This window comes from Callithrix jacchus, chromosome 7 (assembly GCF_049354715.1).
Source record: "Callithrix jacchus isolate 240 chromosome 7, calJac240_pri, whole genome shotgun sequence".
NCBI classification, from domain to species: Eukaryota; Metazoa; Chordata; class Mammalia; order Primates; family Cebidae; genus Callithrix; species Callithrix jacchus.
This window is the reverse complement of record NC_133508.1, coordinates 154,410,786-154,424,652: the sequence shown is the minus strand read 5'-3', so window position 1 is coordinate 154,424,652 and position 13,867 is coordinate 154,410,786. Positions and strand designations below refer to the sequence as shown.

General features: G+C 47.5%; 1 long non-coding RNA gene across 1 annotated transcript; it reads left to right on the top strand.

The window, feature by feature from the left end:
* Nucleotides 1-512: 512 nt before the first annotated feature.
* LOC144577080 (uncharacterized) lies at nt 513-5,415 on the top strand. Its single transcript, XR_013520363.1, has 2 exons — nt 513-1,410; nt 5,248-5,415. It is a non-coding gene; the product is annotated as an uncharacterized LOC144577080 (long non-coding RNA).
* The last annotated feature ends 8,452 nt before the right edge of the window (nt 5,416-13,867 follow it).

Here is a 13,867-nt window from a genome sequence, read left to right as displayed (position 1 = left end):
GCAATGGCGCGATCTCGGCTCACCGCAACCTCCACCCCCTGGTTCAGGCAATTCTCCTGCCTCAGCCTCCTGAGTAGCTGGGATTACAGGCACGCGCCACCATGCCCAGCTAATTTTTGTATTTTGAGTAGAGACGGGGTTTCACCATGTTGACCAGGATGGTCTCGATCTCTTGACCTCGTGATCCACCCACCTCAGCCTCCCAAAGCGCTGGGATTACAGGCTTGAGCCACCGCGCCCGGCCACGAATGATGTTTAAGCACGGAGCCCTACACCGGCCGACGCGCCGCTGGGAGACAGGAGCCGCGCCCACGCTCAGGTGGCAGCCCAGGTGGCAGCAGACGCTACCGGCGGGGGACCCTGTGCTGTCCCTGCAGGCGGAGGCTGGGCCGGGTTTGGAGGCGTCGCTCAGCTCCAGGCCCAGGACCCGCCGCGAAGCGCCGCCTCCGCGGGTTGATCCTCGGCGGCCGCCGTAGCGCGGAGATGAGTCCGCGCGCCCCCGGGCGCCGTGCGCGCTGCCTGCGGGCTCCCACCTGAGCGGCGCATCCTCAGGCCCCGGGCCTGGCCTCGTCGCCTGCGAGAGGGCTCTGTGACGGTGCCCACCTCGCGGGCTGTGCGAGGCCCGAGTGAAAGGGTGCGTTTGCGGTAAGAACGTGCTCGTCACGGTGCCCAGTCCTAATACGGGCTGCCAGCCTGAGGGCGGAGGCACAGTCCCGGCCCAAAGGCCAGTTTCCGGGTGAACGGTCCCAGTCTACACTGCTGCACGGAGCAGGGGACAGTGTGGACGGCGGACAGGTCTGAAGGCCCTTTAGGATAAGGATGGCGCTTCAGGGTTGTTGGAAGGGTTGAATGACATTATGTCTAAAGGGACGAGCACGGCGGCTGCTGCTAAGATAAATCATTTTCTCTACTGCCACTGCCCTTATAACCACACGCCTGCAGCAGCCTGCCGGGACGTCCCCTCATTTCCAAACTGGAGGTAGTAGGTGTGTTGTGAGCATTGAGAAAATACAGGAAGAACCTGGAGTTAACTAGGATTTAGGAAATGGGAGCAATTCTTCCTTCGCCAGGTGACCGACAGGCTGCACTGTGGTGGACACATACCCTTAGCACCGATTCTTGCGAGTCCAGGTAAAGAGCGAGAGAAGACGTACCGTGTTAAGTCGAAGGAGCCAGCGGTATCCAGGCAGCCCCAGAACCTCAACAGTACTGTACCAGGGCCCTCTTCAGTGAATGAATCTCCTCTTTGGCCTGTGTGCATTTGCTGCACCCATCAGTTCCCAAACCCGGTCTCGAAAGCCAGGAGCTCAAGGACACTTGTCCCAATCCTAGAAAACAAGTGCAGCACATACCACGAGCAGCACCCCTAAAAGCCAGCCCTACTGGCAGTACAGGCCCTGCACCCCCTAGGTAAGTGGCACACTCTAAGCCTCTTGGAAACAGCTAACTCAAGGCCTGACTAGGTTACTCCTATCTCCTCTCTTCAGGGAATCAGACTTTGTAAAGTAAGAGACAAAAGAAAACTGACCTAGGTCCTTTCCACTGTCTAATGAAATGTGTTTCACTTGTGTTTAAAGTGAATTGCAGGCTGGCATGGAGGCTCATGCCTATAATCCCAACACTTTGGGAGGCCAAGGCAGGCAGATTGCTTGAGCCTAGAAGTTTGAAACCAGTCTAGCAACAAGGAAAAATCCCATCTCTACAAAAAAAAATACAAAAATTAGCAGGACGTGATGGCGCATGCCCGTAGTCCCAGCTGCTCCAGAGGCTGAGGCAGGAGGATGGCTTGAGCCTGGGAGGTCGAGGCTGCAGTAAGCTGTAATCATGCCAGTGCACTCCAGCCTGGGTGACACAGTCAGATCCTGTCTCAAAAAAAAAAAAAAAAAAAAGCGAATTGTAGGACCAGCTACATTTCTAGAGCCCGTCCTCTTTATAGTCACGGTGCTGAACTCTCTGCTCCCTCTTTATAGTCACGGTGCTGAACTCTCTGCTCCCTCTTTATAGTCACGGTGCTGAACTCTCTGCTCCCTCTTTATAGTCACGGTGCTGAACTCTCTGCTCCCTCTTTATAGTCACGGTGCTGAACTCTCTGCTCTCTCTTTATAGTCACGGTGCTGAACTCTCTGATCTCATTGAATCCTGACAACCACCCTCACAAGGCTCTGTCCATTTTACATATTGGAAAACTAAGGTTAAGAGAAACTTGTTGAAGGTCACAGCTAGTAAACTACAGAGAACCAGAATGTGAGTCTGGGTTGATCCTGACTCTAAACAGTTTGCTCTTAACAACTGTACTCCTTTGAAAACACTGACTTCTTTTCTTCGTTAAGTAAAATGCTTTCTGTATCTTCATTTTCCGAACCTTCTAATAAAACATTTTGCAGAACATATTTTCTGAGTATCCCCCATCCCCCAAACCAGGCTTCTTTCCCTAACCTTTTAGTCATTGCAAACACATAATAGATGCATGCTGAATTTGTGAGCTTGACATGACAGGCTTTGGTTAGGGAATTCAGCTATAAGCAGCCAGACTCTCAGAGCCAAAGCCAGGGGTGCTAGGAGCCCTGGCCCTCCAGTGGCACTGTGATAAGGCCTCTGTGTCCTGCCTCAGAGGCCTTTCCATCCCTACAGTCACTGGGACAGAATAGCGTATGCTTTCACCCTTATATGGCTCCAGCTGTAGGATTTCAGTTTTTAAAAATCTGCAATACTGCAGCAGAAATGTAGTTATGAGTCAGGGATGTGTACGTGTGTGTGTGTGTCTGTGTGTGAAAGCCAGTCTCTCAGCACCAGCTAAAAATGTGAAGCAGCAAGTCTGTGCTGGGAATTGAGGACACCATATGCTTGCATTTCTGGGTCTTCCTAAGAGTTATGTAACTGCCCCCAAAGCCAGGGGGCAGGAGCAGGGCCAGCCGTGGGAGACGTTTCCAAAGAGGAATGCTGAGGAAGGACTGACCTTGAGGAGACAGGGAGTTTGCCAGGCTGTGGAATGTTCCCAGCCTTGGGGCTTAAACAAAAACTGTATTCAGAGGGTGAGTGCTCTGTTGAGAACAAACCCTGTCTGTCTCCCTGCTTTGTCTTGGGGGCTAATCAAGGTGACCCCTTTCTCTGCAGGTGCTGGATATTGAATTTAGAGGTGGGCACAGCTGCCAGAGCAGGGCCGTAGTAATCCTCCCAGCCATCTCTAATTAGCAGACTTCAGGGCCCACAGTGTTCTGAGGGTCAGGCAGAAGGGAGATAAGAGCTCTCATCTATTCATAGAATAAGGCGGCAGAAAGGCACCCTGGGAGGAGAGCCAGGGGAGGGGATACAACCAATCAGCAAAGGTTTATCAAGGGCTCACTCTGTGGTCACCCTTGGGGGAGGGAAGTATGTGATTGGCCCCATCCTGCTAAGGGCTTCTGCACAGTATTCTTTCCTAGAAAACACCCTCCCCACCATTCTTACTCCCTGCTCCAGATCTTCCTTGACTAAAGCCTGTTACTCTTATAGGCCTCAGTTCAGAGGCCTGAGACCTAGAGCAATGTTTTTCAAACTGTGGGTCATGACCCATTAGTCGTTTCTGTAATTAATTTAACAGGTTACATCGAGCATTACCATCCCCCGTGCCCCCCAAAAAAGCAAAACAAAAAGAACAAAGGAAGTAGAAAGGAGGCTATCTGAGCACATTAGACACCATGAAGTTAAGTGTTGTTTCAGTTATGTGTATGCTGGATCATGATATAAAAAATAAAATGCTTGCTGGTGATTGTGATTAAAAAAAAAAAAAGATTAAAAAACCCCTGACTTAAAGGCTGTATCTGTCCATATCCTTCTCAATGCAAGTGTCAGAAACCCTGGCTCAATCTAACTTAGATGAGGAGGACATTTATTATCTCACTTAAAGGGAGGACTAGAGGTGGTACAGGCCCTATGGTGGTTGATACAGTGGCTATACTCTGCCACCAACTGTACCATGCCTTCATGTTTGGTTTTATCCTCAAACTGGTAGTAAGATAGTTACAGACCCTTCCTGTCGTTTCCAGAGAACCTTGGGGTGGAGAGACAGAGACTAGATCTTCTTGTGTATCTGAAGAGTGAAGGAATTTTTTCTGGAAGCCCGCTGGCTGAATTCACTATCTCAGTAGAGAATTGGTCACAGCTCTATTCCTACCATCACTGGCAAGGGGGTATAGGAGTCCCATGAGTAGATGAGACTGAGCAGGAAATCCTCCTGGAGCTGAAGAGAAGAGGAAAGGTGACCAAAGTAGGACCAGATGACAGAATGGGAGAAGATGCTTGCAATATCTAAAACGGACTAATATCTAGAACACACAGGAATGCCTACAAATCAGGAGAAAGACAGCAGTCCCACAGAAATGTGGAAAAGATATGAACATGTAGTTTATAGAAGACTCAACCCTCAAATCTTATAAAATATGAAGTGCTCAAAATCATTGTTAATAATCAAAAATGTGAATTTAAATGAGACTACATGCATATGACTGAAAACAATTATTAACAAAACTGTGAGGTCTGAGAAAAATGAAATAAGAAAAAGGAAAAAAATCTAGGTGGACAATTCCAGTGATTGGCAGGGTGTGAGGTCGTGGGAACCTCATGCTGCTGGTGAGACTGTGGACTGGTGCAGCCATTCTGGAGGGCAGTGTGGTCTTCTTGGTGAAATTATGTAAATGAATATATCATGTGACCCACAGTTCTGCCCCGGGGGAAGTTCTCACAAAAGCCCCGAGAAGACCTGTATGAGGATGTTCCTGCAGTCTTATTGGTGGTGGAAGGGAGTTGCCTACCACCTGAGTGTCAGTTATTGTGAAAAAGAATAGGTCAGATGTGGTGCATGCACACTAGAAAGTACTGTGCAGCAGTTAGAAGTAATGGCGTACTCATAGCAAAAAAAAAGAAAAAACCTACTTAGTGGTTATGAACTTTTTTGAAAGGTCATTTTCTGTTGATGCATACTGAGATGTATAATGGGTGAAACAATGTCTGGGACTATCTTAAAATACTTCTGAAAGAAAGAAGTAGGGATGGAAGGGAGAGACTACATAAAACACAGTTGGCAAAATGTTGGCAAATTGTTCAAACTAGGTGATGGCTACCTGGAGGTTTGTGATATTATCTCTACTTTTGTGCACCTTAGAGAATTTTCATGATAAAAGTTTAAAAGTACTCACACACACAATACCCATGTTGCAAGAACACATTGAAATAAGAAGATGAACATTAAAATGGTTGGTTACCTTTTAGGAGAAGGAAGGAGAGCTGAGTGTGGTGCAAAAAAGGGAAGAGTGCTGGCTTTGGACGCGCATGTGCTGCAGTTGGAACCACACAGATGACCACGATTCCTGCGCATGCTGTGCAAATTCATGAAGTGTTCCATTTCTTTATAAATAAATAAATGGAAAAAAGTATAAACGGCCTAGACAAATTGTGACACCCCAGTGGAGCATGGGATGGGTAAAGACCGAGGGGAAGGCGTGTGCATTTGGCTGGCAATGAGCACGGCCTGCCCAGCGCCCATCTTTATTTCCCCAAGAGCTTCCTCTCAACACTTGAGGCTTGGTTAGACTCCTCTTGTGGCTTTCTGTGGGACCAGGGGATTTTTCTCTTCTGGCACTTACCACACATCATCTTAAGACCTGCTCACTGCACTATCTTCCCCACCAGACTGTAACAGGGAGTGGGCCCTTGTGTTTGTTTTGCTCAATTCTGTGTCCCCAGCATGTGGCCCAGGGTCCACCATTCTGGGTGCGCTCTAAAACCTGTTTAGTGAAAAACAGTAGCCAATGTCTGTTGAGTATTATCTTACTTTATTTCTACAACTCCATGATAAAGTAGGAAATCGTATTTTCACCTATTTGATTAACAAGGAAACAGAGGCTCGGAGAGGTTAAGAGACTTGGCTGAAGTTACAGAGTTGAAGTGTGGCAGAGCAAGGATCCAGGCAGACCAGCTGCCGTTAGAACCAGTGTTCTCAGTCTGCACCATGCTATCCTGAAGAGGGATGGAGGCTAGTGGTGTTGAGGAGAGAAGCTAGCACGCTTGAAATACTTTTCTAGCACCATCAGACACTTCCAAACCAAGAGCTAATGTGGTGGTACAACCTTTGGGAGCTGTGTGGTTGAGAAGGGAGTGGAGGCATCAGAGAGATAGGGAACATTGGAAAAGAGCTTAATAGAAACAGCTGCAGATGGCCAGCAAGTGATTGCAGTTGAATCCAAAAACATCTTCCCTACATTGCTATGGGGTTGAGATGGTAGGCTGAGGCCCAGCCCACCCCTGTGGGGGTATCTCTTGCCTTTTAGGTAGTTCTTAATCAGTGGTTCTCAACTGGGGGTGGTTTTACCCCTCCAGCGGACGGACATTTGACAGTATCTGGAGACACTTTTCCTTGTCACAACTGGAGGGAGAAGGGTGGCTAATGGCATCTACTGGGTAGAGCCCAGGGAGGCTGCTAAACGTGCTAAAATGCACAATACGCAGAATGACGCGCTCCCCTCCAAACAGATTCATCTGATCAGAATCTTAACAGTGCTGCAATTGAGAAACCTGCTTGAAACCCATCAGTTCTTAACCTGAATGATAGCTCTGACCATTTACCCACTCTGCTTCCACAGCCTTTCTCTCTCAGCTTCCAGAATCTCTAAATACAAGGACACGGCAAAGGCACAGTATTGTCAAGAGAAGCCTGAATGTTGGCTGGGCCTGGGGAGCTTCACATGATGCCGTTTCCTTTGATGGTTCATTACAGCCCAGGGCCCCTGTACCATCATCTTCCTTTCTGCTCTCTGATGCTTAGTCCCAGTGGTGTGCTGGTTAATGTTTAACCACCAGCTCTCTGAGAAGACAAGTCCTGGTTTGTAGCATTTGATGATTTCCATGGTGTAACTATTCCAACCTTGGCCAATTGCAAAATTCCTGAACATTTAACAAATGAGCTGGGGTGAGCCAGCTCCTGCACACCACTGCGTAGACTCCACCTTCCGATCTTCCATGTTCTCTCATAAGCCACATAAATGCGTACCTGCTGAGTCGATGGCTTAACACAATAAAAGTGGGTTTCTCACACAACAGTCCAATATGGGTGTTCCTGATAGAGTGGTTCTCCTACATGGCCCCCCTCCAAGCAGCAAGTCAGGAACAGGCTCCTTCTGTTTTGTGGCTTACTTCCTCTAGAGCAGTGGTTCTCAAACTTCAGCATACATCAGAGTCATCTTAAAATGCAAATCCCCAGGGTTTCTGACTCAGTAGGTCTGGGATGGGGCTTGCGGATGTGCATTTTCTAAGCAGTTCCCAGGCATTGCTGGTCTTGCTGGTTGGGGGATACATTTTGAGAACCACTTCTGAGGCAGTGATTTTTAACCTTGGCAGCACATTGGAATCACCTGGGAAGCTTTGTTAAATCCTGATGCCCGGTTCCACTTCCAGAGCGTCTGTTTTAATTGGTCTAGGATGCAGCCTGACCAATGCGGGTATTTAAAGCTCCCATGTGATTTCGATCTACAGCCAAGGATGAGAACTACTGCTTGAGAGCCTTCCTGTTTCTTCCACCATTCAGCTGGTGGGTATAGAAAGAGAATGCTTTTTTTGTGGAAGGGCTTGTGGGCCAGGCCTGCAAGTGATATGTGCATAAAGTCAGCTCCCGTTCCATTGCCCAGAACAGTCACATGGCTGTACCTCCACAAGGTGGGTGAGAAATGTGTTCACGGTGGTGAGTGCTTAGGAAGAAGAAGGGGTATGGTTTGTTGAACGACTAATGAGTTTCTGCCATGCCTAACTACTAGCTCTTTATTTGGAATAAGTATACCTAGCTAGGTGTTAGGGTCAAGTGTATGGACCCACAAGAATCTGATGAGTCCCCATTATTATATGGGAGTCTCTGGCTTAAGAGTATCTTGAGGTAAAAACTACCAGTGGCAACACAGGGTTGTTTTATGTCCCTAATGGGAAGCAGCTTGATCTAGTGGAAAGATTACAGCTTGTAGATATGTGCTCAAACACTTTTTAACAATTATTATACTTTAAGTTCTGGGATACATGTACAGAACCTGCAGGTTTTTTACATAGGTATACATGTGCTATGATGGTTTGCTGCACCCATCAACCCATCATCTACATTAGGTATTTCTCCTAATGCTATCCCTCCTCTAGCCGCCATTCCTTGACAGACCCCAGCATGTGATGTTCCCCTCCCTGTGTCCATGTGTTCTTATTGTTCAATTTCCACTTATGAGTGAGAATATGTGGTGTTTCGTTTTCTGTTCTTACGTTAGTTTGCTGAGAATGATGGTTTCCAGCTTCATCCATGTTCCTGAAAAGGACATGAACTCATCCTTTTTTATGGCTGCATAGTATTCCATGGTGTATATGTGCCACATTTTCTTTATCCAGCCTATCATTGATGGCATTTGGATTGGTCCCAAGTCTTTGCTATTGTGAAAAGTGCTGCAACAAACATGTGTGTATATGAGTCTCTATAGCAGAATGATCTATAATCCTTTGGGTATATATATTTCTGGTTCTGGATCCTTGAGGTATCATCATACAGTCTTCCACAATGGTTGAACTAATTTACACTCCCACCAACAGTGTAAAAGTGTTCCTATTTCTCCACATCCTCTCCAGCATCTGTTGTTTCCTGACTTTTTAATGATCGACATTCTAACTGGTGTGAGATGGTATCTCATTGTGGTTTTGATTTGCATTTCTCTAATGACTTGTTCAGAAGTGTCTGTTCATATCCTTTGCCCACTTTTTGATGGGTTTTTCTTTGGTAAATTTACCACTTCTTACAGGTTACTAACCCCTCAGTTTCTCCTCTCTGCAAAGTGGGCGTTACATTTACCTCTAGCTACTTACTAGGATGAAATGAAATACAAAGCCCCCAGAATGTACTACTGTAGGCAGAACATGTTCAGTGAATGTTGGTTTCCCTTCCCTTAGAAAACATTGCCTTGTTGGCACCAGTGATAAGGGAATTGGAATGGGTGACTGACAAGGACTCTAGGCTTCTCTCCTGGCACATGTACATGGGGTGAAGAGCTGGCTGTGAGCATTTTGCTGTCTCTTCTTTGGGAGAGAACCAATACACAGAAGACTTTTGTAGTAAAGGATGAATGTACGTTCTGGGACAATATTTAGTTGGCAATAATACCCTCATATGCCTGTCATTTTAGCAAAACTTTAAAAACTTGCAACTAGGCTGGGCACTATGGCTCATACCTATAATCCCACAGCACTTTGGGAGGCCAAGTCAGGATGATCTCTTGAGCCTAGGAGTTTGAGAGCAGCCTGGGCAACATAGTGAGTGAGACCACATCTCTAAAACAAAAACAAAAGAACCCACCAACAACAAAAACTTGCAAGCAGTTATTTATTTATTTTTTCTTTTTTAAGTATTTTTTCTTTTTTTAAGATGGGTTTCACCATGTTGGTCAGGCTAGTCTTGAACTCCCGAGCTCAGGAGATCCGCTGGCCTTGGCCTCCAAAGTGCTTGGATTACAGGCTTGAACCACCACACCCGGCCAGCAGTTTTAAATAGAGCAATAATTTGTACTACAAAAACATTCTTTGCATTAACGAATAACCTCTTTAAACAGCTCTGCTTCCCTACGCACAGATTAACTGTACTGCGTCAGAGTCCTAAATGGGGAAGGGAAGAGATGAGAAGGGATGAGATCCCTGCTTTTTATAGAAGTCAGGGCTGGGAGGGACAGTGTTAACACCTCTGTCTGTCCGCTGAAGGACAATCATGAACACAGAGAAGGCCTCTCTACAGCCCATGGGAGGCAAGGGACACACCCCTGTATGCAGACAGCCGCAGCCTGGGAAGCAGATCTGCCCGTTCACCTAACAGGAGAGGCAGTGCCGAGCTTGCCTGGGATTAGAGCCTCCCACCTTCATGCTTCCCAGTTACGCAAGTTGCAGCTTGATCACCCAGCAGCTCCTGGGGGCAAATCCATTTGAGTAACTGTTCAACAGCATGTGCTTAATTTCCAAGAAACTTTCCATGATCTGGTTTTAACACCAGCTCTAACCTTCCCTGTTCTTTGTTTTTCATACAAACACTGCCCTCCTCCTGTTCTTGACCCCTAGTAGTGCTTTCTCCCACCACAGCCAGCACTTCCCTAGCATGTTGGGAACCCAGGCTTCGAGCCCAGCTGTCTGGGTTCAAGGCAGATTCGCCCAACTCTGCCACTTATTAGCTGTGTGACTTCAGGCAAGTTACTTCACTTCTCTGAGGCTCGGTTTTTTTCACTTGTGAAATAGTCATAATTTAGGACATTGCCTGGAACGTAACAACCACTGTACAGTAAGTAGCTACGTCTGTTAGGTGGGAACAGCAGCGTGTTCCCCTCTGTTTATCTTCAGGAGACACCTGGAGCACAGTGTGTGGTGGAGACGTGTGTATGGGCGAGTGTGTGAGGTGAGTGACCTTTTATTGAACCATGATGTCGGGCCGGTCACTGTACTAAGCCCTTTCCGCATTTTCCTTCACATAGTCTTCACAATAGCCTCATGAGGTAAGAATGGGGTCATCTGCATTTTACAGACAGAGGCTTGGAGAGACCATGTGACTTGCCCACATTGTCCACCTAGTATGCCCAGGGTCCAGGCTCCCCAACCCATTGCTGAGACTGCCACCCTCTCCCGGCACACAGCTGACGGGATAGGGCTGAAAAGGAAACTCAGCTCTTGAAAGTCTGTGGGCACAAATCCCGTGCAGCCCCACCAGCGAGCCTGAGCCCAGCCAGGAGATGCCTCCCACCGTGAGCGCCCGAACATCTGTGCACTCAGGTTTTCATCCAGGAGGGCAGCGTACAACATAGCTGGCGGCAAATGTGAGACCCATTCGTTCCAGTCTCGCTCTAGCCTTGCCTCCTCCTCTTAACCACAGGACACCGTGGATAAGTCACTTTGCCTGTGTGCCCTCCTTCAGGAGGGAGTGCTGACCCCCTGTGCTAAGTGCTCAGTTTTCTTTGTGAGGCACTGAGCTGAGCACCAGGGATAAAATGGAAAAGAACAGATCAGCTTTATGACCTCATAAAGCTTAGCAGGAAAAAAAGGGATATTAAATTAATAATGACATAACTGGGTAATATAAATAATGAATTAGAATTGTGAGTTCTTTGAAGAAATAGAGAGTACTCATCAACTATCTGATGGGAGATTCTGGTCTAGTTGGGGGAAGGGAGCGGTTTCTTATGAGAGCATTAGAAGCCCAGGACAGGGACTCGAAAGCTCTGGAACCAGGCAGATCCAGGGCTGATGTCCTTCTTGGTGTCTCTGTCTTTGTGGATCTCTTCTCTACCCAATACCTTTGCTTGCCACATGGCTCTCCACTCCACTTTCCAACACCCCAGTTCCATGCATGACTTATTCTTACACTCTCTAACTTCAAAGTCTTGAGAGAGGAGAGGCCGTAACTCATGGACAGGTGGCAAGCCAGGGCATGGATTCCCTTGGGTAAAGTGTCAGCCCTAAGCCAAGAAGCAGACTCAAAGTGAGAGTGAAATGTTAAAATGACGGCTGTTTAGGCAACAGAAAAATGTGCATGCATCCATTCATTCAATAAACATCCATAGCATTAGATGCTAGGGAGGGTACAGCCTGGTCCATGTCATCTAGAAACTCACAGTCTATCTGGGAACAAACAGATCAACACCAGTGAAAGTGCTACCCTAAGGTGTACAAGTGAGGATCCACTGAGTGTTTCCCAAAGAGAAAAGACTTAATGGGCATATTCATAAGGCGAGTGAATTCGCCAGGTGAATGAAAGTTGGGGGGATGGTGGGTGGGTTGGGAGAATGCCGAAGGGACTTGCGCGATGGCAGAGGAAAGAATGTGTGGCACATTAGAAGACTGCACAGGAGTTTGAATGGCTGAACAGAGAGGGTTTTACATGCTGGGGTCCAGGGTGAAGACGGATGGATAGTGGAGAGGGGCAGCCATGTAGGCTTGGAAGATGGATTAGAGCGATAGTTAAGATTTTGCTGTGCCTCAGAATCACCTGGAAAGCTACCTTTAATAGATTGCTGGGTTTCACCTCCAGTTTCTGATTCAATAGGTCTGCATCAGAATTTGCATTTCTAAGAAGATCCCAGGTGATGTTGCATTTCTAAGAAGCTCCCAGGTGATGTTGATACTTAGAGAACGGCTGGATTAGAGAACCGCAAAAGTTAGAGAGGCCACCAAAAGGCTGCTTCGGGCACCCAGATGTGAAGGACACAGGCAATAGAGAGAATGACTTACTGAACAGCAGCCACTCCGAGACTCCCTTTTATGCATAATCTCAATCCTTTTAACAGCTCTGAAATATTGTAAAGGAAGCACAAAGATGAGTCACTATCTGTGTCTATGTTGTTAAAAGACGCCAAGTCCATGTTCTCTACCACAACGTTGGAATCCACAGTAATGGGGTGCGGGGCAGAGCAGGAAAAGAGAGGGCTCACCTAGCTTTCCGGTTTCTGGCTTGTGCAGTAGGGTGCCGAATGTCATCACTCACATCACTAAAGCATACTTATTTGTGGGACCTCAAACTTGGGCTTGCCATTGGCACCAAGACTCAAGTGTGTTGTACTCTTTCTGAACAAAGGCATATATCTAGGACAATTGGATTTACGCATCTGGGGTTCAGGAGAGGACCAGATCAGAGCTGGAAATCGTCCCAGAAAGAGTATGAAGCAGGGAGAGGAGGCAGGAAGCCGTTCCTGAGGAAATGAGGGGTCGAGTAGGTGAAGAGGGGCCTGAGAGCTTCGAGAGAAGAGGGGCACAGAGACAATGACAGAAAGATGGGACGGATGGACGAGATGTAGCAGAGGCCAAGGAAGGACTAAGAGGCATCGGGAGGTCAGTGTGACCTCAACCAGACAATTTTGGTGGACTGGTGTTCATGGGAGCTGGAGGAGGCAGAGGGATGACTGGCAGGTGAGCAAATAGGAGGAGTGGCGATGACTCTTCTTAAAAGTCCGTCCACGAGGAAGGGGTGATAGCTAGAGAAAAGTGTGGGGGTCAGGATGTGAGAGGGATGAGACTCCAACTTAAATGCTGAGAAGGACCAGTAAGAAGTTGAACATAATCAATGAGGGCCCATATATTGAAAAAGGTATGTGGTGAGAGGTATTCCGAGGGCATTTAAAAGGGTGGTCAGAGACAGAGGTCTGTAGGGAATGGACAGTGCTGAGGGTTATTGTGAGAAGCTGCTTCTGATTGCTCTGGAGTGATTTTAGCTCCTAGTGACAGGGCCAGTGGGAGTTTTGAGCATAGAGGTAGAAATGAGAGCCCAAGCACTCCTGCTTTTAGAAAGTTGGGAAAGCTCTCACCCACAGCAGGCCTGGCTTTGGCGCCAGCTTTACCCCTGAAGAGCAGCTCACTTACCTGCTTTTCCTAAATCAAATGTTCTGCTGTAAAACAGTTTATTCAAAGGATTGTCAGATAGAAAAGGGCAGAAATGTTCTGGTGGAACATCGGATGGGAAGTTTAGAACCTCCGTTCTGCCTTGCTCCCTCTAGGGTTTCCCCAGAAGATCAGGGCTTCTTAGAGCTGTCAGAGAAACCCTGGCTTAGCGCTTTCTGGGTTTCTTAGTCCCCTCTTCAGAGGCTAAAGTCTCAGAGTGTTTCAAATTCTTCTGCATCAGGAAATGCCCATGACCTTCATCACAGCAGGGTATGTGTGCTGGTCTTCTCCAGGGATGCTGAAAGTAGACGTACAGGGAATCGAGGTGTGCCAGCCTGAGCACATAAGAGTGGCCTCACTCCTGCCATCACAGCTGGGCTAGTGAGGTGCTTTCCAGGAGGACCCCGTTACTACCTAACTCACAACCCTTTAATCCCACGTTGGTCTAGCAAATGGCTAATTTTAAAGATTG